The following is a 6,000-nucleotide window of genomic DNA, read 5'->3' on the forward strand; positions in this document are numbered from 1 at the left end:
TGTGAATTTCTAACTTTTTCGAATCCATATGTTTGTAACGTTTGTAAGAAGCGCTCAGTATTTTTGTATAATTACCTTTAGTTATCTTTCCTCTGAATATATTTTGGGGCATAATACAATGTAATAAAAAAGTGATGAGCTTTAAAAATAACAAAAATCCCTGTGTACATTAAAGTCACATTCAAAGACTATGTTTTGTGTGTTCTGCTAATGAAATTGCAGACTACTTTTGAAAATACAAAGAATTTCATATTTTACTGTCATGGTTCAGTTGTTTTAAGATTGCCTAAATTGCAAGTTAGAATGGTGAAGCTTGTATTACAAGCAAAGAGCCAGCGGAAAGTAAAAGACACAGTCTTTTACTTCCTCGTCTTTCGGGTCCTTAACATACAATGGTGCTAGCTCAGACCTAGGAATCACCAGTCTTTATCTTGTTCCCTGTCTCAAGTCCCCCCTTTTCTTGAGCCTAAGCAAATTCTTTGGCTTATTACAATCCTTCTTGATTAAAAGTTTTCATTAAATTCTTACCAGTTTTGACTTGGTGCTTGTTTCAGTTACACTTCCAGGTATCATAATCTAGTCCTTCACACAGCACCAAAATGCACATTGTACCACTACACAAGTCAAGACTACTACTATTAAAAAGAAGATCAGTATTCCTCTAAACGATTGCTTAAGCCAAGAAAAGTTGGGTAACCAAAAGGTTATTTTGTTGCATAATTCTCGAAAACCCCAGGAGGTGTCATCATGAATTACCTTATGTAATCACCTTAGACTAATCACCTTATTACCTTAGTCTTTCCCCAAATGTTTTCGTGCTCAGTCTCAATTCCTCCTGCCTCATTTACACACATACAGCAACTAATATTGATTAAAGTGCATCCTTCCCCTTGGGAGGCAAATAAAAGGTCTAGTGCCTAAAACATTCTTCTTGATTTGTTCTAGTTGCTTGCACAGAACTGTAAGATGTTGTTGCAAATATTGGTTTCCTAAATGTGTTAGATCTTCTCCTTTGTCCGGCATTTGGTAAGGCCTGCCATACAATATCTCCAAAGGGGCTTAGTTTGACCAAGTTTGCTCCAGGGGGATGGATGGAGCCCGTGGTAGGGAGCCGTGTGGGAGCAGTACTTGGGGAGCTGCTGCCTTTGGCAGCCCCTGCAGGCTCACTTTGGGAATCCCGTGTGAGGGATGAAGTTCTGTGTTTATTTTTTATTTATTTTATTTTTTTTTTATTTTTTTTTTTCTGAAGAAAGCGGGTGTTTAAGAAGGAAATGCAGAGTTGCCTTTGTTTGGCACTCGATGGTCTTGAGGTCTCTTCCAACGTAGACATTCTGTGATTCTGTGAAGTCACAAATGCCAAGGCGTCACACTGGCTGGCTCTGCAGCACAGATGCCAGGAGTGCTGCTTGGCATGGCGGCGGCGGCGCGGTGCCCCAGCCCCAGGCCCGTCCCAGCCCCAGCACACGTCGCCCTCCGCTCCCCCCTGGAGCCCCCCGCCGCCTCAGCAGCCCCGCAGCGGACACCCCATGACGGAGCCATCCCGGAGGAGAAGGAGCCCGCAGCCCTCTGCCCGCACTGCACCGCACCACACCGCACCAAGCGCCGCGCAACGGCTGCCACCGCCGCGGGGGCTCCTGGTGTGAGCGGCAAGCGGTGGCAAGGGGGGGCTGCGCTTCCTGAGTCGAGCTGCTGGACACCGGCTTGCCTGGGCAATTGCCCATGTTGCTGAGGAGGCAACAGAGCCAAAGCCCTTGGGGCTGAAGATCCAGCACGGCTGGGGAGGCTTTGGCATTTCTGCACAATGCTGCTCAATCCTGCTTGGGAGCCCAGCCTCAGGTGCGGAATGAAGCCAAGCAAGCTCGAGGGAAACTGTGTGCTGGTAAGTTGTCAGTTCTTGCTTTCTTTTTCATTCCTCACGCCTAAGAAAGCCTAACTCTTTCAAGCACTTGTTTGATGGACTTGATTCTGGGTGTGCTCCTTAAGCTTGTTTGGCAGCTGTTGAACCCCGCTACACTTGCAGGAGACCTATGCTCGAGTTGATGCTTGCTCTGATCAAGCGGTGTTCTTTTGCTCTTCTTTGCTTTGGTGATGGCAGGTGAGGTTGCAAAGAGTTTTCAGGAGGATTCTTCTTTTCCTTTGCAGAATCCCAGACTGCGTATTAGAGCTGATCTTCATCTCTGCTCGGAAAAGCTTCACGGGCCAAAAGAGAATGGAGATGAGGAAGGCAATGGAGAATGATGAGGACTATTTGCAGTCGGCACCCGTAAGCTTTGTGAAAGAATCAGGTGCATTTCTGTAGTGGTAGAAAGCATAGCTGGAAAGACTTCCTAAGGACATCAGGTCCAATTCATTGTTCTCAGTTAGAGCAATCCCCTAGTTTAGACTCCTGATAAGGTATTTGTCTGTAGGCAGCTGCCAACTTGTCCAGCTAATCCAATTCAGCCTGGAAAACAAGCAAGCAAGCAAGCAAAAAGCACAGAAATCTGCAGTTTATGGAGTGCAACTGTCTCCTTTCCAATCTCATGGGTTTCACCAAGTTTTGGGTGACTCCAGGGCTGGCTTGCCAGGGAGACTTTCTTGAATTGCTGGCAGATCAGCCAGAAGGGCAATACAAGGCCCTGGCTAAACACAATCTGTAGGCTGCTTCTAGATCAACAGTTTCCTTGGTTACTCCACAACCTCCACAATCTCCACTTGCTTCGAAGCTGTGAAGATTGCAAGTCCACTTTGTGTTTTTCAGCCACTCTGTGTCAAACGGTAAGAGTTTTCACTGGCTGTTAAAACAGAAAGGACAAAGAGCCCCTCCTCTGGGTCTTCAGAAGGCTCCTAAGATCCCCCAGACTGGCTAAGTAGCGACGCTCTAGTATAGATGCATCTAGATGCAGTAGAGCTAGATGGTGGGAGAGAGACTCTAGCATGGACGTGACACGCTTTGACAGCATCTTTTCTCTGACAGCAACTTCTGCCTAGGTTTTTCCCATCAAGCCAGAGCAGTTTCTTGGCCTGCGCAACCTGCAGACTGACCTCTCGTGTGTATCCGTGCTGGACTGAGGGTAATGTTTGGAACACACACTGATGCTGTATTCACTAGAACTTTGAGAAGAGAGAGCAAGAAGCTAACCTGCATACGAGTTTCTTAGGTTTCTGTAGAGAGAGGGAGATATACATGCATACATATTTACTTCTGTCTTTACTTCTTTCAAGATAGCTTTTGTTCTCCAAAATGAATCCTCTGACTGTTACTGACGTATGGGACACACCTTGACACTCTAATGGCATAGAAATACTTTTCAGCTCATCCTTGCTATTGTTTCTGGATTGAAAAAATAATTGTGAATATGATTACCTGCTTGGAATCTTTTTTTTTTTCTTTTTAATATATACCTATTCTATTATGAAATCCTATAAAAAGGAGTGAACTCAAGAGGAAAAAAAAAAAAAGAAAACAATTTTAATTCCACTTCTAAATTAGATATCTAATCCTGATAGATTCACTCCCTTCCAAACAGAGCTCAACAAATGAAACAGTAAAAAATGCACATAATATTTCTTCTATCCCAAGATTTCATGACACAATAGTTCTTTGCCTAACCCTGCAATAGCCCCATAGGCATTGCAATTGCTTACTTGTTCTTCTCCTTTGCTTGTGTTTAGTGTTTGCTTTTCTAATGTTACAACATTGGATTGATTTACCTCCTTAGGTATCAAGAGAAGAAGGCATTTGCTTCAGAGGACAGTACTTTGATGCTTTCCAGGGCTAATGGCCAAAGTTTTCAAAGCACTTTTTTTTTTTTTTCCCCATCAGTGATTTATACATTTGTCAATCTTTCCATCTTCATTTACAACTCTGAATTTAGGTTTTAGGTGAACAAGAACCCTGAAACCAGCTGAAGCCATATCAGACATAGTAAGGACATGTGTCTGTGAGGAAGTAATTCAGAGTGATTCTCTGGTGTCCTTTGGACAGCTTTCCTCTGGTCCTCTGCACTAAGCATCCCCAAGGGATATTTCAAAGCTCTCGGAATGATCTGTCATTCTCTCTTCCACTGGTGTCTCCATTAGAAAAGCGTGACTATTCCTTGCCCATGTGGAAAAGAAGTCCTCCTTGAGTTGTTTCTAAGCAAAACCTCTTTCTTGTGTTCTATGGACAGAAACCACTTGGCTAGACAAACTCAATCATTGCAAATGGAAGGAGTGGAACTGCTTCAGCACCGTGCTTCGGCTTCTAAGCAGAAGTGTAATGTAGGTGGGGACGTAGCAAGAGGACATGGCCAAGCCAGGGTGGACTTGAAAGTGCCGTGTCCGAGCCACAGCAAGAAGTCCGTGATTGCCACTTGGAGACTGCTGCTCACCTAGTAGCACAGCAGCTGGAACGCTTCTGGATACTGCTGATGGATTGCCACGAATCAGGCAGTGACATGAGCTACGAGAACGACGGAAGTGACTGGAAGTGATGCTTCTCCCTGTTCTCCATTGCAATTTGTGAAAGAAAGGAGAAGAGAGGAGAAGAAGAAAGGAGAAGACGGGAGGGAAGGGGAGGGAATGAAGAGAACGGGAGGGAGGGGAGGGAAGGGTAAAAACGAGAAGGGGAGGGGAGGGCAGGGGAGGGCAGGGGAGTTCTGGGGAGGGCACTGGAGGGCACGGGAGGGCACGGGAGGGCAGGGGAGGGCAGGGGAAGGCAGGGGAGGGCACGGGAAGGCAGGGGAGCATAGTGTAGTGGAGTGTAGGGTAGTGTATGGTAGTGTAGGGTAGTGTAGGGGAGGGGGTTGTAGGTGAGGAGAGTGTAGGGGAGCGTAGGGGAGGAGAGTATAGGGGAGTGTAGGAGAGCAGAGTGGAGTGGAGTGTAGGGAAGGGGAGTGTAGGGGAACTGAGTGAAGGGGAGAGTAGAGGAGCAGAGTGTAGGGGAGTGTAGGGGAGCGGAGTGTAGTGGAGGTGTGTGTAGGGGAGTGTAGTTGAGGAGAGTGTAGTGGAGTGTAGGGAAGGGGAGTGTAGGGGAACTGAGTGAAGGGGAGGGTAGGGGAGCAGTGTGTAGGGGAGTGTAGGTGAGGAGAGTGTAGGGGAGTGTAGGGGAGGGAAGTGTACGGGAATATAGGGGAGGAGAGAGTTGGGGAAGGAAGTGGAGGGGAGGAGAGGGAAGGGGAAGGAGGGAATATTTTCTTATTTGTTACCTTTTTACTGTCTTTGTGTAGAGCCGTGACAGGCAAAATAAACTATGTTGGTGAAAAGGACGTCATTGTCTGGTATGATTCAACGATCCTGGGAGTCTGGAGAGGTCCCGGTAGACTGGAAGCTGGCAAATGTTGTGCCGATTTTCAAGAAGGGTCAGAAAGAAGACCCTAGCAATTACAGGCCTGTCAGTCTCACATCAGTGCCTGGTAAAATCATGGAGAAGATGGTTCTCGAACGTATTGAGGCGCACCTGGGGGACAAAGCAGTCATTGGTCCCAGCCAGCATGGGTTTGTGAAGGGCAGGTCCTGCCTAACTAACCTGATTTCCTTTTATGATAAGATCACCCGTATGGTGGACCAAGGGAAACCAGCTGATGTGATTTTTTTGGACTTCAGCAAGGCTTTTGACACGGTTTCCCATAGGATCCTACTGGACAAAATGTCCACCATACAGCTAAATAAAAACATCATACGATGGGTGAGCAATTGGCTAACGGGCAGGGCCCAAAGGGTTATGGTGAATGGGGCTGCGTCAGGCTGGTGGGCGGTCACTAGTGGGGTCCCTCAAGGCTCCATTTTAGGGCCGGTACTTTTCAATATTTTTATAAACGATCTGGATGTAGGAATAGAAGGTATTTTGAGCAAGTTTGCTGATGACACCAAACTTGGAGGAGTTGTGGACTCTGTTGAGGGTGGAAAGGCCTTGCAGAGGGATCTGGATAGGTTGGAGAGCTGGGCGATCGCCAACCGCATGAAGTTCAATAAGAGCAAGTGCCGGGTCCTGCACCTGGGACGGGGAAACCCTGGCTGCACGTACAGACTGGGTGATGA

The sequence above is a fragment of the Anas acuta genome, chromosome 8, assembly GCF_963932015.1.
Source record: "Anas acuta chromosome 8, bAnaAcu1.1, whole genome shotgun sequence".
In the NCBI taxonomy this organism is placed as follows: domain Eukaryota; kingdom Metazoa; phylum Chordata; class Aves; order Anseriformes; family Anatidae; genus Anas; species Anas acuta.